Source organism: Dipodomys merriami, unplaced genomic scaffold (genome assembly GCF_024711535.1).
Source record: "Dipodomys merriami isolate MVZ:Mamm:240054 unplaced genomic scaffold, mDipMer1.0.p SCAF_10, whole genome shotgun sequence".
Lineage (NCBI taxonomy): Eukaryota > Metazoa > Chordata > Mammalia > Rodentia > Heteromyidae > Dipodomys > Dipodomys merriami.
In genome coordinates, this window is record NW_027202271.1 from 18,459,345 (window position 1) to 18,484,645 (window position 25,301).

The window sequence follows — 25,301 nt, forward strand, 5'->3', positions numbered from 1 at the left end:
GCACTGGGGCATTTTTTAGGCTTGGGGAATACAGGAAAGAGAATGTTCACAGCAAAGTCCCCGTCCTTAAGCAAGCAGACATGGCTGATGGAGTTGACTGAAGAGTCCCCATTACACTGGAGAACTCTTGTTAGAACTCAGTGAATACAATACTTACATACAAAGTGATGCAAAAACAACTTGCCTTCTTGTTCTTTTTCCCTTTTTCTTTTCTTCTGCCAGAATTAGAGCCTCATGCTCCCTCCCACTTGGCTTCCCTTGTACAAGGCTGGTGCTCTGCTACTAGAGCCACAGTTTCAGGTTAGTTTTTGCTGGTTGATTGGAAAGTCTCATGGATTCTCCCCCCCCCCCCATGCCAAAAGCTGGCTTTGAACCTCTGATCCCAGTGTCCTGAATAACTAGCATTACAGGAGTGAGTGAGTCAACAGTGCCTGACTCTTTCTTTATCCCTCTCCCTCTCCCCCTCCCTCTTCCCCTCCCTCTTCCCTTCCCCCTCCTCCTCCCCCTCTTCTTCTCCTTCTCCTTCTCCTCCTTCTCCTTCTCCTTCTCCTTCTCCTTCTCCTTCTTCTTCTTCTTCTTCTCCTTCTCCTTCCTCTTCTCCTTCTCCTTCTCTCCTTCTTCTCCTCTCCTCCTCCTCCTCTTCCTCCTCCTCCTTTTCTTCTTTTTGTATCATTAGGAATTGAACACTGGGCCTGTAGCATCTAGGTAAGTAAGTGCTCAACCCCTTGAGTTATGCCTTCAAGACTTTTCTTTTTGTATTTTATTTTGAGATTGAATTTAGCTAATTTCTAGCAGCCAGCCTGCCTGGAACTCACCATCCTTCTGCCTCCCAAGTAGTTGAGATTACAGGTGTGCACCCCTATGCTTGGCTTTTCAACTAGATGAAATAGTTTCATCTCTCACTTTATGTATATATTCCAGATAATCTAAAAAAACTTAAAAAGAAAAACAAACACTTGGGTGAATATTTAGGAGAATATAAAATATAATGGGGTAGAAAAAACCTTCCTAAGCAAAGGAGAAAAACCAAGAGAAACAACAACAAAGTCCAAATGTAGTTGATTATGTACAAATTTATATTGTTCATATCAAAAGATATTGTAAATACTAAAACACAGAACTCAGACCAGGAAGTCAGGGGATGTATCAAAGTTAGATTGTTTGCCTAGCATGTGCAAAGGTCCTGAGTGTCATCTCCTCAGCCCACCGAGGAGGAAATAATGAAATAATTTTTTTTTGGCTATGCAGATGATCTTTAGAGGGTTACTAGTTTCCTTACCCCAAAAAGTTTTATAAAATGACAAGAAATGAAAAGGATAACCATCCAATAGGTGAAGATTTTGGAATTGAAAATCCCTGAAGAGAAATACACATTGCTAACCACAAATATTGGTCATTTTCTGTTCTTGTGGGGGAAGCACGCATGAAAGTGCGGGTGGAGAATCAGCCCTACACTCAGCTCACCAGCAACGTGAGAAGCCTGCTCAACCTGAGCCCTGAGAAAGATGCGGAGAACGGGTGCCTATGTTCTGTCAGAGACTGCGGCTGTCCATAATCTCTGGCCAACAGAATCGGACAAATCTGATTAGAATGACAAATTCAAGAACTAGAGGCATGGCTCAAGCGGTATAGTAGTAACCTTGAGATAAAAACGAAAACAAAATAAATAAAAGGAAGTCTAACGTAAGTAGATGGGTAGGACGGCAGTAGTGTGTAGGTAACTGGCTGAGATCTCCTATCCTCTCTTCACTTCTTCTTTAGAAATAGGTTGGAAAAGTACAAGCCCAGCTAAAGGACTACACTTTTTCAGTCAGCCTTGCGATTGGGCGCATGGCACGTGTATGCAGACACATCCATATGACCATTCTCTAATGATATACAAGCTGCCATGCTCCATGCCATTCAGAGATGTTTCCCCCCACAGGGCTTATCTAACTGGGCCAGGGCACCCTTTTCCCTCCCTGCTTTTTCTTCTTGATGCCGAGGACTTGGACATGGAGCCCTAGAAGCTCTCGTAGGACTTTTAAAAGAGAAATGACTTTCTAAGAATGATGGAGCCAAGTTTGCTGAGGACAGTGGCGTTTGGTCTCTTTCCTGGAGTGCTACCTTCCAGATTTCTTTGGCATGAGAGAACATGTCTTTTTTGTTTTGTTTTGTTCTCTTTTAAAAAATCTATCCTTATTTTAGAATTCCTGCTTTACTCAATGGAATCAAGTACTAACTTACGTGTAAATCTTTGAAACCACTTGAGGAAAAAGGTGTGGGGTAGGACAGGTTGTTAGAACACTTGTCTAGCATGCAAAAGGCCCTGGATTTGATCCCAATACTGGGAGGAGTGGGGGAAAGAAAAAGAAGCTGAAAACGGAATTGATCTTGGAAAGGTCAGGAAAGGGACAAAAAGAAAAAAAGTACAAAAAAAGGAGAAAGGGCAAAAAGCCACAGGAATCATAATAGATGGCTGAGTCCAAAAGCAAAATTCAGAAATATGCTTTTTATAAGAGTACATCAAAAATAAATAGACATGGCAGGGCTGAAAAAAATAAATGGATGGATAAATAAATGTGAGGTAAATGCTAGCCAAAAGTAAAGAAGGTGAGCCAGGGAGGTGTCAGACAGAAGAATAAGGCCAAGATCTTTAAATGGAACAAAGAATACTGTTTTATATAGAAAAAAAGTACAATTTGCCATGAAGCTAGAAGTCATGAACTTTTATATATCAAAACTGCTCTGCACTGAGACAAATAAAACCCATTTTTTAAAAAAGGAAAAAAGCAATCATTTAAAATACCTCTCTTCAAAAATACAAAACAAACAAAACAACAGGATGGTGTGGGGAAGAGGCTCTGTTTTGTTCCTTGCCCATTAGGAACAAAGAATGAATATTCTTTGTTTCCCAGGGGGCATTAAAAAATGGGACACTGATCAATACTAGGCTTTGAAGAAAATGTCAATAAATTGCAAAGGTTGAACACACACAGATTATCTTTCCACATCTAATGCCATGTAAGTAGAATCAAAAATCAAATTGTAATAAGAAATCTTTAGAACCATCCAGAAAAATAAAAATGCTATCCCGGATATCTCTTGGCGCATTACTGCTTGTTTGGAAATTGATAATCTGAGCACTTTACATTTTTTTTTTTTGTCGGTCATGGGGCTTGAACTCTGGGCCTGGGCGCTGTCCCTCAGCTCTTCAGCTCAAGGCGAGCGCTCTACCACTTGAGCCACAGAGCCACTTCCGGTTTTCTGGTGGTTTATTGGAGATAGGAGTCTCATGGTCTTTCTTGCCCGGGCTGGCTTTGAACCGCGATCCTCAGATCTCAGCCTCCTGAGTAGCTAGGATTACAGGCGTGAGCCACCAGCGCCCGGCTAGCACTTTACATTTTAACATAGGATTGCCTGCAAGGAATTCTTCATTTGTAGTGATTTTAATTTAATTTAGTAATTTATTTATTTTGAGACAGGGTCTGGCTATGTAGCCGAAGCTAGCCTTGAACTCACAATCCTGTATCTGCCTGCCAAGTACTGGAATTTCAGCTTACTTTTGTTGCAAAATGTCAAAAGTGAATGAACAAAATGTTTAACTTAAAAACTACAGTCCAAGAACCAAGAAGCTAAGGGGAAAGCAGAAATCACTTAAAGAGGAAGTTGCAAAGTGCACTAGCTCCTCTGTCTTGAGAGGCTTGGATGGATGGGGCAGCCCTCCAGAGCTTGGGTTGCACTGCAGGGCTGCTGGGAAGTGGGGTTCACATACAGGTGGAGCACCTCCTTGGCGCTGTATTTTCCAGACTGCTTCATTCCCTCTGCTCCCACAGGCTCTTGTCCCCTGGCTGCCCCTTCTTATTGCTTCATCTACTCACCTCCCAGTCGCCTCCCTTTCTTTGGGTAACTAACTCCTGGATCACACATCCCACGCCTGCTAACGTCCTGGATCACTTGTTTTCTGGAGCTGCCGCCTCCGCCTCCGCCTCCGCCTCCACCTCCGCCTCCGCCTCCTCCTCCTCCTCCTCCCCCTCCCCCTCCTCCCCCTCCCCCCCCTCCTCCCCCTCCCCCTCCTCCCCCTCCCCCTCCCCCTCCCCCTCCCTCCTCCTACTTCCTCCTCCTTCCTCCTCCTCCTTCTAATTCCTTCTCCTGGGGCTTGAACTGTGGGCTTGAGCATGTCCCTGAGTTTCTTTTAGCTTCCCCATTCTATGACTTTCTATTCCAGTGAGTTACATTTCAACTGCTTTGGCAACACACAGGCTAGGTTAATTTGGTTAAATTTGCTCTATTTATGAAATGATAAGTTCAAATGTTCCTTTGTCCTGTGACCACACTTCCCTTTTCCTAAGTTCTGTGTAGATATTATACACATATGTATATATTTCATATATATCAATTAGTAAATAATAATATATAGTTATAATATGATCAATATAATATATTAATTAACATATTGATATATATTTTATATATTTCACATATATGTGAAATGTGTGATGGCACTGTGTCAGCTTTTTTTGCTCCAGAAGGAGAGCGAGAAAGCTGGGTGCTGGTGGCTCACACCTGTAATTCTAGCTCTCGGGAGGCTGAGATCTTAGGATTGTGGTTAGAAGCCAGCCCTGTGAAAAAAAGTCCTTGAGACTCTTATCTCCAATCAACCACTCAGAAAAAGCCGGAAGTGGTGCTGTGGCTCAAGTGGTAGAGTGCTAGTCTTGAGCATAAAAAGAGGCTCAGGGGTAGTGCCCAGGCCCAGAGTTCAAGCCCCAGGAGTGGCAAAAATAAAAAAGGAGACAGAGGGAGGGGGGCAGGGGATATTGAGGACTGAATACAAGAGAAGGAGAGGTGAAGTGAGCGTCTTTCTTTATGTCAATTCTGGTAGTGGGTGAAGTGTGAGAAGCAGAAAATTCACATTCTATCCCCTGGGACAGGGCCTATGTTACACCACAAGGCAGGATTAAGTTTGCTAGTCAACTGATGTTGAGATTAGATCATCTGGGAGTATCTAAGTCATTGTAATTACTAGAGACCAGGTAAGGAAAAAGATGAAGATGGGGAGGGTCAGAGGGTGATTAGAGGTTGTGAAGTGGTGGCTGGTCTATGTGGCCAGCTTTGAAGGGGATCAGGACTGTAGGCAGAATCCTGTGTGATTTCCCAAACTGAACTTATATCATATTTGAAGTGAGCCTGTAACTTGGTAGCAATGTGTTACAGCAGCAATAGGAAGTATTCCCCAAGGCAGACCTCTTTGGCAGGCTCTTTCATCCAACTGCACCCCCAGAGGGAGATTCTCCTGTTAGCAAAAACCCTAAAGCATTTCTAAATGTGGGAGGACAGTTCTGGTGTGGCCCTCACATGCATATGTCATGGGTGATGATGAAGATGGAGGGGTGAAAAAGGAATCTGGAACATAGTCACTGGATCAGGGACTTGATCTGGACCCATGCATGAGAACCAAGTGCCTACGGCCTGGTGTTCAATTCTCTTCCTCCGGGAGCATTTCTTTGCATGGTTTGGAGACACTGGGTAACCCTGGACCTCAAACTCCTAAGTTAAGGTGCCAGGTCTGCTTTCTGTCAGGCTACAGGGAGTAGTTCTTCACTTGGCCCTTCACTCAATAGGTGTTTCCTTAGCCCCTGCCCACTTAAATTCTCTTGTTTGCTACTCCTAGGGCCTGGAAGACAGACAGCCTTCTTTCCGTGTGTGTGTGTGTGTGTGTGTGTGTGTGTGTGTGTGTGTGTGTGTGTGTGTGTGTGTGTGTGTGTGTGTGTGTGCTCATAGTTTTCATCCTATTCTCAGTGCCTTATTTGCCTGTGAAAAACACCTTGCACAGAATAACTGTCACAAACTAAATGATTAATTTCCAGATTCCAAAACAAGATCCTGTTTCCTGCTGGAGTGGAAGGAAGAGGAGGTGTATGGCAGACTTTGTTTTGGTTTTCTTCATGGTTGACCTTTGTCTGTAACTTGCTGGCTATGGCCCTTAGAATCCAGCAGAGGGCGCTGTTGGACAACTAAAGTTTCATAATGTTACATTTCGTTTCTCAGAATTTTGTGACACATAGATGGACTATTATTTTTTTTTTACCCTCTAGTTTGTGAGGCTTTTCATAATTCACACATCCAATATCGTACCCACCAATCCGTCTTCCTGTGCCCTTTTGCACCCCGCCTCCTCAGAGTGAGTCCTTGTCCTTTACAAAACACAAGCCATAGCTGTCATTTCATTTTGTTTAAACATAATTACATGACAAAGAACTTCTAACATAACTCTGATGACAGAAAACCAGTGACAGCGGCTCATTATTTTCTTGTTTCCAGACAGTAATTTTGTTAATTGCACTGTGCTTTGTTGTTTTCTGAACAAACAACTGAAGGGCATGCACCGAACACCACGATTGGGGCTGCATGACTTCCCTGATTGCTTTTATGCTTGACGAATACGTCGTTCCTCTGTACTTTCAGAGCCTTCATGGGTACTGAAATCCTGACAGCCTCACCTCCCTTATGTAAGACAGTGGGGTCTTTATTTATAGCCCATGCCTATGGGTTTTAAATCATCTCCAGATGCCTTTAGTACCCAACACAATGTCAATACTATGTTCATAGTTGTACACTGTTGTGCTTAAGGACAGGAAAAAAAGTGTTCATATTCAGGAGGGATGTGGCTTTCTCCCACCAATATTTTTGATTTGGGTTGTTTGAATTTGAGGATGCCAGATCTATGCATAGAGAGGGTGGACAGTATTTCTATACCACAACTTCCACTACATCTGTGTGAGACCTAGGCACTGCCTTGAAAGCCAATGGAGAGCAGACATGTGGTGTATAAGATACTGAAGTGAAACCATGTAACCACACCAGTAAAAGGTAAATCCATGATATCTTTCCTAAAGAGAATTTTAAAACCTAAGATTGATCCACTTGGGGAAATATTAAACTGTTTTTTCAGATGCTCTACAATTGATGAATGTATCAAGACATATATAATATATTATAATATATTACACACATATATAATATTTTCTTGATCCATGCATATACACACATATACATACATGTATATTCACACAGTGGCGTGTTGCTGAGCATAAAGTAGATGAAGAATGAAATTAAGTTGTTCACAAGGAAATGGATGGATTTGGAAACCATCCTCTTAAGCCAAGTAAACCAAATTCAGAAGGACAAAGGTCATTTTTCTCATTTGGATATTGGACCTAAAACACAAACATACATATATATATATATGAACATATACCTATACACATATAATACATATATAACATGTGTCTATTACATGCATATATGCACATTCCTGTATGTAACATGTATATGTATAACATTGTGTCTGACAAGCACTTCAAAGACATCTTACATGATTTTGTTATTTTTCTTGTTTATGTAATTTTGAGGTAGAAAAGTTGACATTCTGCTTTTATTCATTCATTATATGTTGTGATAAATTTCCAGACAGGGGCATTTTCACATAAGACTCATGGATTAGATGCAATTAACCAAACACAATAGTAAAAATGAAATATAGTACTTGTAGTTTTTTTGGTAGTTCTGTTTTTTTCCCTCTCTTTTTTATTGTCAAGGTGATGTACAGAGGGGTTAGTTCCATAAGTAATGTAATAAGTACATTTCTTGTCAAACTTGTCCCTTTCCTCATTTAGTTCTGGGTTTTGAACTCAGGGCCTTGCACTTGCTGGATTCAACTCTACTACTGATCCAAGACTCCAGTCCTCTTTTGCACTAATTTTTCATCCTCCTCCCCCTCCTCCTCCTCTTTTGTGCTGGGCCTGGGGCTTGAACTCAGGGCCTGAATACTGTCCCTTAGCTTTTTTTCCCTCCAGGCTGGTGCTCTGCTACTTATGCCATGCCTCAATTTCTGGCTCTTTGGAGGTTACTTGGAGACAAGGGTCTCACTGACTTTCCTGCCCAGGATGGTTTTAAACCAGGATCCTCAGATCTCAGTCTCTTGAGACTGAGGCTGAGACCCCAGGATTATAGGTGTGGGCCACAGGTGTCTAAATGCATTGTTGATTGAGATAGGCTCTTGATATTTGCTTGGACTGTGATCATGCTTCTGATCATAGTTGCAATGACAGATGTGTGCTATATACTGAGCTTCTTCCATTGAGATGGAGGCTCATAAATTTTTTTTTCTTCTTAAGCTGGGCAGAACTTCAGTCCTCTGAATCTCAGTATTGTATGTGGCTGGGACAGGTATGAGCCACTGGAAAGTATGTCACGGAAAAAAAGATTTTATTTTTTAATACAGTTTAAATGTGTCGAGATATAACAATGAGGCCCCCCCCCCCCGCCCCATATAAATACCATTTCTTTGTCTCCTTAAGAATTTTTTTATAGTGCATTTTGGAAAAAAATTTGGTTCTTTTTTCCTAAGATAATGAAGACTTTTTTAAAAATGAGCTGGGGAGAGTAGGGGGATAGTAGTTCACAGATGAAAGTAATTCTGATTGACATACAATATCTTTGAATCTGATTGGTCTCAAAACAAAACCATAACATTCAGGTCTGCTTAACAAAACAACAACTAGAAAGCTGTTGTACTTCCTATTCAGGATTCTGTGTTAATTATAGAGAACTCCAACTTAAAAGCCAATCATTTATTATAAAAGACACAGCTGCTCATGAAAAAAAATCTTAGAATGCTCCACTCTATTTTTAGTCTTTCTGTGTTACTTTTGCATCTGTACTTTAATGTTGCATTTCTTGTTTTAATCTCACAAGGGCTTTAACAGTCTTGCTCTTTTGTTACCTACAGACTAATCCTTTTCTTTCATCTCCCTTTTTCTGGCATGTTCCTTGTCCATCTCAGATCTCCTTTTGTGGGAAATGGTCAGGTTACTATTTCCTTTAATGATGGCCAGCTTGTGGGAGCTGATTCTCTTAGTATTTGTTTCATCCACAGTATCTTCAGCTCTCCTGTATTCTTGAAAGATATTTGGAGGAAATGGGAATCATTGGAGGTTTGTGAAGTGGCATCTCCAGAAGCCCACTGTGGCTCCCACAATACAAAAGCACACCCAAGGTAACCAGAAAAGACACATTAGAGTCATTACAACAATTGAGCCATGTGGTGCAGACTTTTGATTTTCTGTATAATAAATACCGAGTCCAATTAGCTTCTCAGAGCCTGGCTAGTTGTAACCTGTGAACACAATGTTTCTGGGCAAAGTTTCTAGCAGAAGTGAGGATGGTTCACATTTATTTTTCTTTTGTTATTCTATTGAGAAATACAAATGATGGTCAGCCCCTTGGAGGAGTAGTAGTTATCATTAAAATTTTTTATTGTAAAGGTGATGTACAGAGGGGTTATAGTTATGTAAACCAGGTATTGAGTACATTTCTTTTTGAACTGTGTACCTCTTCCCTCATTTTCTCCCAGATCATTTTTTTGGTGTCAGTCCTGGGCCTTGAACTCAAAGCCTGGGTACCATCCCTGAGCTGTTTTGCTCAAGGCTAGCGCTCTACCATTTGAGCCACAGCTCCACTGGCTTTTTGATAGCTAATTGGAGATAAGAGTCTTGCCGACTTTCCTGACCCAGCTGTCTTTGAATGGTGATTCTCAGATGTCAGCCTTGTGGGTAGCTTGCATTACAGGCAAGTACTCAGTGCTATCATTGTTGGATCACTTGCTATTCACCAGGCACTGTTGTAAACAATTTACAAATACACATTAGCTTGATTTGCAAGTGTGCCGTTATTATTATTTGTAGCTAAAAATATATTAAACCATTGATCCAACATTTTCCAGTGGCTAAAGAGGAGATCTTTTTGGCTCAATGCTGATGCTCTACCACTTGAGCCACAGCTCCGCTTCTGACTTTTTATTGGTTAGTTGGAGATAAGAGTCTTATAGATTTGTCTGCCTAGGATGACCTCAACTCTTGATCCCCAGATCTGAGTCTCCAGAGTAGCTAGGATTACAGACATGAGTTGGGTGCCTATTACCACTATTCTCACAATCATGTAGCTGATAATGTAGAAAATGTATTCCCATGTGATGAAAAAAATTGACCACAAATTCTTTAATGTTGCTGAATGTGTCAAAGCAGAACTCAATTCAGTTGATTTCAACACTGTGTAATAAAGTTTCTTCCTGATTTTACATTTGACTTAAGTGTAACATTGTTGGGTACAGCATGGCTTTACAATAACCACGAGAGGGCAGCATAACACAACCTAATACACTGAGAGGAACCAAAACACCCCCCCCTCTCCCCTGCCCCAAACCCCAAACCCAAAACCAAACTCCACAATCAACAACAACAACAACAACAAGCCTACCTTATGCTCATGTTTCTACGCCAAAGTAAATTAAATTTGAAATTGAATATTATGTCCCTTGATCTCATGGAGAAGCAATCTGTTAAGAAACTTTCTTTCTCTTGTTCAGTTATTAGCCATATAAAGCCTGTGTCCAGGCTTGTGCTACATTTTCTCTTTTAGCACCTATATCAAGTGCTTAAGGGAATATAATAGAGAGGGGTGAACTAGTTCAAAGGGTGCTGTACACGTTTATGGGATTATCATGACTAATGTTACTACTAATATTGCTAATAAAGATGTATTAAAATAGCTGGTGGCCCATGTCCATAACTCTAGCTATTCAGGAAACATTGATCAGAAGGATTATGGTTTGAGGATAGCTTGGGCATAAGTACAAGATTCCCATTTCAATTACTAGCAGGGTGAAGTGGTATATCACTTTCACCCTAGGTACGTGGGAAGGGTATATAGGGGGATCAAGGTCCAGGCTGGTAGGGTATTCATGCTAGACCCTATTTGCTAAAGGGCTGGGGGAGTGGTTCAAGCAGTAGAGCATCTGCCCAACAAGCACAAGGCTCTGAGTTCAAATCCTAGCACTTCTCCTGCATGTTAAAAAGGCTTATTTAGAGGTGAGTTAATGAATATGTCTATGAACTTTAATTTGATCTTCTTCCCTCCCTCCTTTTCTCCCATTCCTTCCTTCCTTCCTCTTTCTTGTCTTTCTTTCTTTCTTTCTTTTTTTTTTTTTTTTTTTTCTTTTTTTTTTTTTCCCCCCCCTCCCCATCCCCTCTTTCTTTCTTTCTTTCTTTCTTTCTTTCTTTCTTTCTTTCTTTCTTTCTTTCTTTCTTTCTTTTTTCTCCTTCCTTCCTTCCTTCCTTCCTTCCTTCCTTCCTTCCTTCCTTCCTTCCTTTCTTTCTTTCTTTCTTTCTTTCTTTCTTTCTTTCTTTCTTTCTTTCTTTCTTTCTTTCTTTCTTTCTTTCTTTCTTTCTTTCTTTTTCTCCCTTCCTTCCTCCCTTTCTCTCTTTCTATTTCTCTTGCTATTTCCCTCTTTCTCTCTCCTCCCTCCCTCCCTCCTTCCCTCCCTCCCTCCCTCCTTCCCTTCCCTTCCTCCCTCCCTCCCTCCCTCCCTCCCTCCCTCCCTCCCTTCCTCCCTTCCTCCCTTCCTTCCTTCCTTCCTTCCTTTCCTTTCCTTTCCTTTCTTTTCTTGCCATACTGGGTCTCACATTCTCCTTCAGGTTTTTTGTTCATAGCTGGCACTCTACCACTCAAGTCACACTTCTTGTTCTGGCTTTTTGCTTACTAATTGGATATAAGACTCTTGTAGATTTGTCTTCCCTGAGCTGACTTCATACAGGAATGAGCCATGAGAACCTTGCTCTGTTTGCTCTTTCTACAATGTAGCTATATCAAAACATCATGTTGTACCCCATGAAATATACAATTATTATTTGTTAATTAAGAAAGGCTTCATGATGAAGTGGTCAGATTCTGGATATAAAATCATTTTATGCTTTAAAGGATTTATTTTGTAAGCATTGTATTGTTATTTTGGTCTGTGGGGATTTATTGAGGTTCCTTTCTTCTTCTTTACAACTCGCTCATGAAGCTTGACCTTGGGGATTTCCCCCCTTGTTCCAGGAATCTTGGCTTCTGGATGCTGAAATTCCTGTGGTGGAGTTTATGGTGTTGCTCCTCAGTTTCTCCATTTCATAAAGGACCCACAGGGTGTCCCCAGGCTGTTCTGTTGTTTACATTCACCTCACACAGAAAGCCTTTATTCCAGGACCAACTGAGTGTTCAGCATCCTCTTTCTGGAAGGTTCCTTAGAGAATTGAATCTACCAGAAATCTACCAAGTAAAGTAGTAAGGTATTTGGGGCATGGCTAACAGACGATTCCTCTCAGGACACCCGCTTTCTCCTGACCTCCTTGTTTGTACTCCTTCTTTACCAGTGTTTCTGCCTTTGGTGGCTTCTGAAGAGAGGTTGCTCTTCATCCCACACTTCCTGTTTAAACCAAGGCTCTGCATTTACCTCTGCCAGCGTTCAGACCTTGCTGGTGCACACTGAACATTTCAGTATTGCTCACGATCATTTGTCAACAATGGGCCCAGATCACAGCATGTCAGCACGCAGTATCGTTACTCCTACTTATCCTTTCTTAGTCTTTTAACCACCTCTTCTGGTAAGGTGAGAGCACCTTCCTTTGTTCTCTGCTTTCATTGTGTGTGTGTGTGTGTGTGTGTGTGTGTGTGTGTGTGTGTGTGTGTGTGTGTGTGTGTGTGTGTGTGTGTGTGTGTGTGCCAGTTCTAGGGCTTGAACTCAGAGTCTGGGCACTATCCCTGAGCTTTATGGCTCAAGGCTAGGGTTCTACCACTTGAGCCACAGCTACTCTTCTGGCTTTTTGTGGTTAATTGGAAATAAGAGTCACATGGACTTTTCTGCTCAGGTGGGCTTCAACCCATAACCCTCAGAGCTCAGTCTCCTGAATAGCTAGGATTACAGGCATGAGCTCAGGTCTTTGGTATATATATGTTTGTGTTTTGTTTTGTTTTTTTGTCTGTATTGGGGCTTGAACTCTGGGCTTGGGTGCTATCCCTCAGCTCTTCAGCTCAAGGTGAGTGCTCTATCACTTGAGCTATAGCACCACTTCCAGTTTTCTAGTGGTTTATTGGAGATAAGTGTCTCACAGACTTTCCTGCCCGGGCTGGCTTTGAACCGTGATCCTCAGATCTTAGCCTGCTGAGTAGCTAGGATTACAGGCGTGAGCCACCAGTGCCTGGCTCTTTGGTTTATATTTTTATACCTGCTTACCAGTTGCCATTAGATTGATTAAAAACTCAATTGATTTCCATGGACTGGTTGATACAGTTAATACATTAGATTAGATTAATCATTATGCAGTCTTCAGTTCCTAAATAAGTGACAAATAGTAAAGAGAGTAAGGTCAATAATCTTCAAATGGGTATATGGATACAGATAGCTTAAGTAGGACAAATTTCCACTTATTTTTCACATTTTGAAACATGTTCAAATCTGTCTGACTTACTGCAACCAGCCTGTGATTTTGGCCATCTCTCCTCAACAATTCTTCTACTTTCCTGTCCATGTAGAATGAATGCATTTCCATGATGGGTACAATCTTCAGGCATCAAACAGAGAGTTGTTAGGAATTTGACATGAAGGTTAAAAATGTGAATGTTTCTAGTGACTGAATAACCAATCACCAGGCAAATCACGTAGCCTCTAAACTTTTTTCAGCTGATAGATTGCTCATGATGGCTGTCTTACAACTTAAAAAGAGTACAAAGAACTGAGTGATATTATGAAAATAAAATTGTATTCATTGTTACTAGATAATTTGTTTGAAATTATTTGATCAATGCTTACAAATGAAAAGAGAAAATAGAAATTGGTCAGGTCTAACCCTAGCATTTTAGAGGCTGAGATCTGAGGATTACAGCTTGAAGCCAGCCTGGTCAGACAATCTATGAGACTCCTATCTCCAGTCAACCAGCAAAAAGCCAAAACTGGAGGCTTAAGACTGTGAACAAAAAAAGTAGGGCTAAGGGGCAGCACGAGGCCTTGATTTCAAGTGGACACGTGCGCACATGCACACACACACACACTCGCATACACACAGAAAACAGAAATAATATTTATGCTGAACTTTATGTAATTGACTTTAATTCTTAATTTCATAAACTAATTGGAAACAGTATGAGATGTATGAGATACATTTCCAATGATGCATTTGCTATTGGTCAAAATGTATAAATTGCACATACTATCCTATGATAACAAATAGAAATAGTGGTCATAATTCAATCCAGAAATAAACTTTTACTACTTGGAACCTTATATCTTACTGAATCTTTAAATTATATATGTGTATTTTTATGGAAGAATGTGATGAAATAATCAACAAAATATGTTGAGACACAAAGAACTCCAGATAAACAAGTTTAAGGAGAAAAGAGAATTTCGTAGAATCTTCAACTTTAAAAATACCTTGTCTTTTAAAAAATGTTTAATAGTGGGAGTGCATTGCTTTGGCATTTTGGTTGCACTGGATAGAGTGAAGAGTAAAGTAGCAGTTTTACTTAAAATGTCAGTCTTTTAATGTAATGGGAGTCCTATCACTTGCAACTGTCTCAACTTAAATCGTGTCTTTTAAAATCTTAAATGTCAATTTAAAAAAGCATGAAAGAGGATATATAATTTTTGTAAGTTGTTTTTTCCCTAAGGGTGTTGCTTTAGACATCACAGGGCTGGACATGAAGGGGGTCCAGGTTTAAGTAATTCTTCCCTTCGATCACTGAAGACTAAATCTCGGAAGGCTTTGTACTTACCAATATTACAGGGAAAAAATTTCCCTAATTGCCTTTACCCACCAAAAAGAAACCAAACAAGCATGTCTCCATATTTGTTCTGAGGTCTGAGCAATCAGGGCACACTCTTTCTCCCAGAGAAAACCTGAGCTTTCCGTTGTAGGTAGAAACCAAGAGAGATTTTGAACAGCTACCAGAGGCTACAGATACTAAGAAATGGAGAGAAAAGAAAGGAACCTGAGCTAAAGTAGAATGATGGGCTCTCATCTCATCACAGTGAGATGATATGTATGGCCACCACGGTGTTATATGTGTTTCAGAGTGCATGCTATGCTATGTGAACTATTGAGTCATGTCATGTCTCATCTATGGTCACAAGTTGAACATTTGTCACCAAAGTCTACGAATACACAACTACTATGTTCTTTCCTATGTTGTATTTTTAACTCTGCCTACAGATGTGAGAAATGTTCCCAGATTTTGTTCTTTTGTTCGTGTACATATATATGTATGCATATTGCATATATATGGAGAGCAAGAGATCAAGAGAGTGAGCGAGAGAGAGCGAGTGTGTGTGTGTGTGTGTGTGTGTGTGTGTGTGTGTGTGTGTGAGAGAGAGAGAGAGAGAGAGAGAGAGAGCAAGCATTTGGGCGCTGTCCCTGAGGTTTTGTGTTCAAGGCTAGTGTTCTACCATTTGAGTCACACCTCTAGTTTTAGCTTTTTGCTGACTAATTCAATATAAGGGTCTCATGGACTTATCTGCCCAGACTGGCTATAAAACCTACATCCTCAGATCCCAGCCTCCTTACTAGGTAGGTTTACAGATGTGAGTGTTTTGAGAAACTGTGTCTATAGGAAATCAGACCAGGCAAAGCTCGACCTGTAATGGGTGATAGAGTGGCAGTCTTTTCCTTAGTTTGCAGAGGGGGCTGGCTGCTTCTTGGCAGTTTTAAAATGTCCTTGTTTGGTGCTTAAGGAAAGTTGTGATTAGATTTTGGATTTTAAATTGTTTAAATAGGGTTACAGGTGGACCCATTGCAACAATGAAATGTACAAGATGCTATGTCAAAAAACAAACTTTATGACTTTGGGGGGCGGGGGGAGGTGAGAGGGGGGAGTGTAGTTATGGAGATGGGAGGGCAGGGATGGTAGGGGAAAAACAAAGGAGGAGGCAACAATGCTTGATAAGAAATGTACTCATTACCTTGCTCATGTAATTGTAACCCCTCTGTATGGTATTTTCACAATGAAAAACAAAACAAAAAAAAGATTTTGGGTTTTTGTTTTACATCACTATTGTCACTGACAGATGCCACTGCTTCCTGAGATTACTGGGTCCCCAATATGGGTCTCCCCAAATTTCTGGAGGTTGCCTGGCTATGTCAGGACAGTGTCCAGATATTAACAGTGGCTTTTTGCTTTCACACTTCAGTCATTACAAATAAAAGGAAATTTAAAGGTTGGTTGGGAGGATGCTATGAGGGATTCAAATGGACTGTTTGTATTTTTTTCCAATTCTGGGGCTTAAACTCCAAGCCTGGGCACTGTTCCTGAGACTCTCTGTGCTAAAGACTAGTGCTCTTCAACTTGAGCCACAGTGCCACTTTGGGTTTTTTCTGAGTAGATTATTGCAGTTATGAGTCACCAACTTTTCTGCCCTTGGCTGGTTTTGAACTGTGATATTCTCAGATCTCAGCTTCCTGAGTAACTAAGATTATAGGTGTGAGTCACTAGTGCCTGGTGACTGTTTGTATTTTCTATTGATGAGCACATCGATGTGAGAGAATTTCCTAGTCCATATTATTATGCCACAAACTTGTGTCTCATTTACAAATGGTGAAACTTGGATAACTTGTTAAAGTAATCAGTTACTATTATGAACCCAATAGTGTAAAAGGCAAAAGTTGAAGTTTCTGTTACTGAGATTATGTAAAATTTAGTCAAGCATACCACAAGCCCCTAACAATTACCATTTTCGATCAAAGAGGCAAGGACAAGAATGAAATGAGCATCTTATTAGAAGCAGAAAAAGCATTTTACAAGATGCAACAACCATTAATGAAAGCTCTGGAGAAACTAGGAATTCACAGAACATTCTTCAATATAATAAAGGCTGTACAGGACAAACCTATAGCTGGCATCATTCTTAATGGTGAAACATTACAAACTTTTCCTCTCAAATCAGGAATGGGACAAGGATGACCATTCTCTCCACTCCTCTTTAATATAGTAGTGGAATTCCTATGAAGAGCAACAAGGAAGAGAAAAACACATAGGGAATCCAAACAGGGAAAAGAAAGTAAAAGTAATTGTCTTTGCAGAAGACATGTTCTTAAAGTTAAAGACATTTATAGATTCCTCCTTCCAGTTACTTGAGCTCACCTGAAACCTTGACCAAATATCAGATCATAAAATTCATGAAGAAACTCAGTAGTGTTTGTGTGTGCTAGCAATGAGAAGAATGAGTCTGAAATCAGGAAAGCAACTCCATTTTAACAGCCTCAAACAATACCTAGGAATTAACTTAAACTGTGAAATGAAAACTTGAAAGTCTGAAAAAGAAATCAAAGCAGAATTAAAATGGAAAAACCTTCCATGCTTCTGAATCAGAAGGATTAACATTGTGAAAATGGCAATAGAGCCCAAAGCAAAACAAATTAAATGCAATACCGATCAAAATCCCAGCATTCTTCAATGCTATAGGGAAAGAAAACAAACAAACCAAAAACCAAAAATCCAAAAAACAAAATAAAAACAACAACAACAACAAAAAACTCACATGGGATAATAAAAGACCCTAACTGGCAAAAACAATCCTTAGCAGGAAGATTGGTGTTTTGAGGAGTGTCAGTACCAAACTTCAAACTCTATTACAAATCTGTAGTAATAAAAACAGATTGGAACTGGCATAAGAATAGACCTAGGGATCTATGGAATAGAATAGAAGACCCAGCAATGAATCCAGAGACCTATAACCACCTAATATTTAACAAGGGAGCCAAAAACAGAGGATGGACAAAAGACAGCCTCTTCAACAAATGGTGTTGGCACAATTGGCTATACACTTTCAGAAACGGAAGCTGACACTTTGCAGCAGAATCAGTTCCACATGGATCAAAGGTAAGGATAGATACCATGAACTTATTACAGGAAAGGATAGAGTAAACACTAGGACTCCTGGGCACATATTGAAATTTCCTCAGTAATGATCCAGAATCACAAGTCAAAAAAAGCCTGGATAAATGGTATTGCAACAAACTGAAGAACTTCTGCATGGCAAAGGATATAGCTAGCAAAGTAAATAGAAATTGCACAGAATGAGAGAAGATCTTTACTAGCTTTGCATCTGAAAAATGCCTCCTAGCTAAAATACACTTAGAGTTCAAAATGTTAAAATTCCCCTAAGACCAACCCTCAAAGAAAAAACACCCTAATTAATAAATGGGCCAAAGTCTTAAAGAGAGACTTATCAGAAGAAGAAGTAATAATCCAGTACATGCATGAAGAGACGTTGAATATCTGTAGATATAAAGCAAATGGAAATCAAGACAACATTAACCAAGTCTGAATTGAATATATCAGCAATCCATGTTCATTGCAGCATTCTTTACCATAGCCAAAATATGAAATCAACGCAGATGCCCCTCAATGGACAAATGGTCAAGAGAATGTGATACACACACACACACACACACACACACACACACACACACACACACACACACACACACACACTGAAATTCTATGCTTCCATACTGCCCCATTCAAAAGGAATAGAAAGAACCAGAAATACTTATATCAGAGAAGAGAAGCAAACACTATTTTGGGGCATTAGACAAAATAAAACATATCTGGAAAATATGTTGAAAGACCAGTTAATAAAAGCAAAAGAAGAATTACATGAATTTAACTGTCTTAATTATATTGTCTAAACAATGAAAAATCTCCACTGATCCATATGCAAGAAAAATATTTGGGATTGCATGTGTAACTACTTTTTAATCTGAAAGATTACACTGATTTGAAGTGAAGGAGTTATAGTAGGCAAGGTAGGTAGTTGAATGAGTCAAATGAAGGTGTGTTCTCCTCCAGTCAAAAGAATACAACTAGAGCTAAAATACAATTCAATGACAAAGCACTTGCCTAGTAAATCAATGACCTGGAATTGATCTCCAATACCAAAAAACAAAAGGCAAAAGTACAGTTAAATAATCCAAGCAAGTGAAGTAAGCCACACCCAAATAAAGAGAGGTTTCAGGGTTTCCTTAAAAATCTGCAAGTAAACACACTGGATGGTAAGCAAGGGGTTACAAATTAATTAATATACGTGTAATAGACTCTATGGAGAGCTCAAATAGTGTATTTTTTAAAAAGATAAAGTCAAAGCCCAACAAAATATATACCAGAAAATGGGGACTTGCAAGATGGGAGGGTAGGGACAAGAGGAGATGGGTAGAAGAATAAAAGGGGAAAGCATGAGCAATATGGCAAGAATTAATTGTATATATCACAGAATGGAGAAATATAAGGGAAGGGGTGGGTCAAAGCAGGGTGAAGAGGTTGTAGTGTGGCTGAAGATCGAAATGCATTGTAAACATGAACTGCTTTGATAAATAGCAAACGCTCAATATATAACCTAAAATTAAGATTCGCAGGGGAAAGGCTGTGTTGGAAGGGATGAGTGAGAATGTTGAAAGGGTGACATTGGTCAAGATGCACTGTGTTCAAAAACTGCTTGGTAAGTGGAAACTCTTTTATACAACTACTTAAAGATAATAAAAAAATTTAAAAACCCCAACAAAGAGTAAATCTAGAAGATACAAATGTGTTTGGGATCAGCCATACATTAATTCCTATTCACAGCTACTAGCTAAGACATAAAATGTAAAAGTGAAGTAATAAATAAGGTTGGCAAATAGGATGAAGAATTCATTGCAACCTCCCTTAATGGGAGTAACAAATATCAGATGCTACTAAATTCAAAGGAATCTCTTGGAGGGCCAAGGGGAAGTGAACCAAGAATTGATAAGTGAACCTTGATCCTTAATGAATTTGCAAGCTCCCCAAAGTATACTGAATAACACATACAGAGTCAGACTTGAGAGGGATCATCAAGAAGCCATTTTTGTTTTTGGAATACTCTCCAAAAGAAACAGAATGTTCCCTGTTCTATGGAGAAAGAATGGTGAAAGCAGCAGTAGCATAGTTGCAATCAAGACAAAAAGAATACTATGATACAATGTTGAGGTGCCATTGGCTTATTCTTGTAAATGGAAGGATGAAACATGTATGATTGCAGTGTGAACCAGTAGAGGGAGCAAACCCAAAGCTATTCCATCTCCAATGGCCATGGACAAAAATATCTGGTCTGGGGACACTGCTCATGTTGGAGAGTTCTGGCCTTTACCATGGAATCCAAGCAAGCCTGAGAGTGTTGAGTTCAATCTCTAGCCTGAAAGAAAGTGGGGGAAATAACACCAATGCCATTTTTATACCAAATGTGAACTTTGACCCATATTCTAGGTGTTGAAACTTGAAAAGCTTCACCCCTGAGTGAACACATAGGGAGAAAAACTTGTACAGAAAATAGAGAAGATTTTGAATTTCCTATCTACTCATTCTTAATTTCCTTGTAATAAACCTTTGGTTAATCTCTTCCACATGTACTGTGGTTGCAAAAATGTTATTGAATGACAGTTTAGAACAGAATAATGATGTAGCTAAATGAGCTAATTTAAGAGCCAAGATAATTCGACATGTTACAATCACCGAAAACAAGGTTAAGCAAGTGATAGACTGAAATGACAGAAATTGTTCTCCACTTTCTTTGTAGGCTCTGGTTTTCAACTTCCTTCACAGTAGACAGATTTAGCAGGCAATTCTGTTCAGATTAGAATTCTTGCATAATTACTTAATGTTAGAGACCAGGAAAGTAGAAACTTCCTCAGAACCAAGGGATTAAATATTACATGGTGGTATTTGAAAATCATGCAACACTAGTGAGCCTGCTTTAGACCAAGGCAATGTGCTAGCCCCAAGACTCCATGTCATGAAAGTTAATACACAATGTACACAGACCAGAATGCCAGACCACAATTTTGTTCATTGAATGTCAGCAAGTTTGAGAAAGAGAGTGATGGAGCAGAAACCTCAGTATAGCTCAAGGCCATAAGTAAAGGTCAGGACGTCAAATACTTGTCAAGTTCCTGGATTCTGTTTCTCATCTTAAGAAATTTTCAGGTCAGAACTTCTCCAGGTTTCCTCTTCTCTGTGTGAAACAGATATGCACACTTACCAGCACTTCTGGAAAGTTGGAGAAGGCCAAGACTGTCCATCTTACTGACCACTGTGCTACTTCCAAAGTCATTAGACCTTACATACAGCCTATTACACATAACTTCTCCTCGAAGGAACAATTCCGTGTAGAGCAGTTATTCCAGGCCCCTGTCCTGAGTCAGTCTGGATGTGCTTTCTTCACATCAGGGCCTCCTTCCTTTACATGGAGTGAATATGATACTGAGTGAGAAACAGACTCATCTAAAAGAACCACAAATTTCTAATGCATGTCGGTGGCTCATTCTTGTAGCTATGCAGGAGGCTGAGATCTGAGACTATGGGATACTTATCTCCAATTAGCAACCAGAAAAATTGAAGTGGCACAGTAGCTCAAAGTGTTGGAGCACTAGTCTTTAGCATAAAAAGCTCAGGGACAGAGCCCAGGGCCTGAGTTTAAGCCCCAAGACCATCAAAAGAACCAAGAATCTTTCTGTCTTTGGCAAGTCTTGCATAAAACTTCAAGCACAAAGAGTTAGAGGAGATAACTATCTACTTAAAGATAATATTAAAAATTTACATCCGTACATCAGTGTGAACTGTCTATCAATTCATTCAATACCTACAGATGGGGGGGGGGCAATGAAAGATATTTGAAGAATGAGACTGAGAAAAGTACAGAGCAACTACACTGCCAGAAAAGGAGCCTGAGTGCTTGTGCAGCTGGTCTTGGTGGCAGCAAGCTCAGGAGAAATGAATACAAGGGAAAAGTCTGCATGCACATTGTTTCCTATCTGTGAACCCAACCAGGGCCCCAGGGGAAGTATCTAAGTGCTGTAAGCACATGGTAGTTGGGATTTCACTTGTTCCCCGTCCTGTATAATTCCCCTTTCCCAGCTCCCTTTGGGAAGGCTGGTGCCTGCCACTCATGTCAGGATAACTCCCAGTCTAACCATGGTGAGTATTGTTCCTCTCAATGCTTGCTACTTGAAAGTGTTCAGACATTTCCCCCAGTAACTAATAATTATGGATTGCTGCTTAGAAAATAATAGAAATGCATAAGTTTGTGTGAGGAGGATTTATATTGTGGGAATAAGTCCTTTATGGCAGGTATATGCATTTGAGAACTTCACCTTTCTAATGTTTACTGGTTTAAAATTTGGAAATTCAAATTGCTGGAAAACTTTCTACAGTCAATGAAAGTCCTTTTTATCAAAGACTTAAGTGCCAACATGCTGCTCATTCCTCCAGAGGGATAACTGAACTAGACAATTCCATTTTCTATGTAAATACTCCAAAGTGTTGGTTTGCATAATATATCTGAAATATAGAGTCCTTTATTACCTAAGTGGAGATGAAGAAGCAAACCCAACTTTAGCACAGAGAAAAGCATATTTGCTGTTTTATGGTTTTTACACTGCTGTACTGGGTTGAATGTTCATTTCCTTCTCTATTCTTTTCTTCAAGGGGGAAAGCTATTGATTTTCCTTTTTTTATTGTGAAAATATTGTACAAAGGGGTTACAATTGCATGGGCAAGATAATGAGTACATTTCTTATCAAGCATTGTAACCTCCTCCTTTGTTTCCCCTTCCCATCCCTTCCCATCATCCCCCCATCCCTTCCCATCAACCCCTCATCCCCCACCAAATCCACCCCCCCCCACCAAAGTTGTAATGTTGGTTTTCGACATAAGGACTTGTACATCTCATTGTTGCAATGGGTCCACCTGTATACCTACTTAAATGATTTGTTTTTTTCCTTCCCCTCCACAAATTATACTGACATCAAGTACAGTGAAAACAGGGGTTATACCATGGGGGAGGGACATACAAAGCAACAAAGAAATAATCTTATAAATGTGTTAGAAACAATCGCATGAAAGAAAAAAAACATTTGAATACATATCTTAGGGTTCATTTCCCTAACATCAACTTATCTGAACTTTTCTGCTTGACTCAGACATATACTAGTTATTGCAAATAACGGAAACCTTTTTCTTTTTTCTTGTTCTGCAAATGGGTCAAACTTGCCTTCAATTCTTACTCTGCTTGCTACTAATGACTTGCACTCTACCACTTTAGCAAGATTTACAGCCTGGTTAATGCTAATTACTTGGAGCAGAATGTGGCATATTTTTCTGCCTTGGTTGGCTTTTTTTCTTTTTTAAGATATATTTTTATTGTAAAGATACTGTACAGAGGGGTTACAGTTACATCAGTAAGGTAATGATTACACTTCCCATCAAACATTGTTACTGCTTCCTTTGTTTTTCCCCTACCATTCCTTCCCTCCCCACCTCTTCAACTCCTCCCTGCCCCCTTCTCCCACCACCCCCCCAAACCTGAAGTTGTAAAGTTCATTTTCATCATAGTGTCTTATACATCTGATTGTTTCAATGGTTCAACCTCTATCCCTATTTAAGCATTGAGTTTTTTCCCTTTCCTTCTCCAAAGAAACAAAAAATCACACAGTACATTATAAATACTTTAGAAACAATAGCAAGAAAAAACACTTTGTCCCCATCTTGTGGTTCATTTCATGTAGTATGACCTTATATGGTCATGTGTACAGACTTTGGAACTTTTCTGCTTGTCCTAGACATATACTAGTTATTGCAAATAAGGGACCTATGTTTCTTTGGGCCAAGCTAAATTTACTTAATATAATTTTTTCCAAGTCTTTCCATTTCCTAACAAATGAGGCGATGTCATTCTTTCTGATGTAGGCATAGAATTCCTGTGTGTGTGTGTGTGTGTGTGTGTGTGTGTGTGTGTGTGTGTGTGTGTGTGTGTGTGTGTGTGTATCACATTTTCGTGATCTATTCATCTACTGAGGGGCGTCTCGGTTGGTTTCATATCTTAGTAAATAATGCTGCAATAAACATAGTTGTGCTGGTAGCTTTAGTATGGTCTTTTTTGTAGTCGTTTGGGTAAATGCCCAAAAGTAGGATTGCTGGGTTATAGGGGAGCTATAACTCTATGTGGAGTCTTTGGAGGAACCTCCATACTGCTTCCCAAAGTGGTTGAACATGTTACCCTTCCACCAACAATGCAGTAGGGTTCCCTTCTGTCCACATCCCCTCCAGCATCTCTTGTTATTAGAGTTCTTGATTCTAGCCATTCTAACTGGGGTGAGGTGGAATCTCAATATTGTTTTGATTTGTATTTCTTTTTATGGCTAGAGAGGTTTAGCATATCTTCATGTGTCTACTGGCCATTCTTATTTCCTCTTCAGAGAAGTTTCTCATGGCATGATCCTATAAATCTCAAGCTCCCAAACCAAGTGCCCTATGGCATCTCTTTCCAGGCCATCCTTGCTTTTATGGTGTCTGCTGAGAAGTCTGATTGAGGTAATGCTGATTGGATAACCTTTATATGTGATTGTTCTCTTCTCCCTGGCAGCTTTCAGAATTCTTTCTTTAGTGTTTGTTGAGCCGGTATGGATTATAATCGTGGGATGACTGTTATGGTCTGGTCTATTTGGGGTTCCAAAAGCTTCTTGTATCTGGAGGGGCTGGCCTTTTGTATATTTGGGAAGTTCTCTGCTAGGATTAGCAGAATGTATTTCCTAATCCATTGGCTTCTTCTCCAGGTCCTCTTGTATACTTATTATTCTCAGATTAGGCTTTCTGAATGTATCCTGTATTTCCTGCAGTGATCTGTCATACTTCTTAGTTTTGTTATGCATATTTGTGTGCTCTTTCTCTATGGAGTCTAAACTGTCTTCAGCCTCTGATATTCTTTCTTCAGACCCCTTTATTCTACTTTCAAGTCTTTTTTACTTTGGTGTTTATCACTTCCTTCTTGCTGGTCTTTCTTAAGGGTGGCCAGCTCTTTATTAAGGTTTTCTTTTAAGTCTTGAATAGATTGCTTTACCTCCTGGAGTTGGTTATCAGACTTATCTTTCCACTCCTTAATCTGGGTTCTTTCTTTTTTTATACATTCTTTCTCCTTCTGCTGGAGTTCCTTTCTCTTTTTATTTGTGGAGGAAGTCATCTATTAGCTTCTTCTTGGACTCATCACGTTCTCTGATAACCTTTATGCAGGGTGTCCAGTTTTTCATTCAGCAGGCTTACTAGTCATGATTTCAATCTATGTTGAGCATTATACTCTACATCATTCTGGGACTGGTCTGTAGCTTATTTATATGGAGATGGTGTTGGGGTTTGTTGATTGGCCATGTTTCTTGTGTTTCTGCAGTTAGTTCTACCCATTTGGAGACAAGAACCACACTAGTACAACAGTAGGACAGTCTTTTAGGACCAGAGGCAACCCGGTGTTATGTAGATGTACAGATCTTAGGGTTTCAGAGTTATGGGTAGGTGTTTTCCTATTTAGGTCTCTTTTTCTTTGCTTGAAGAGGGATATTTTGGCTTCGGGGTTGAGATTATGTATAGTTGTAACTTTTGAGGCTATCTGG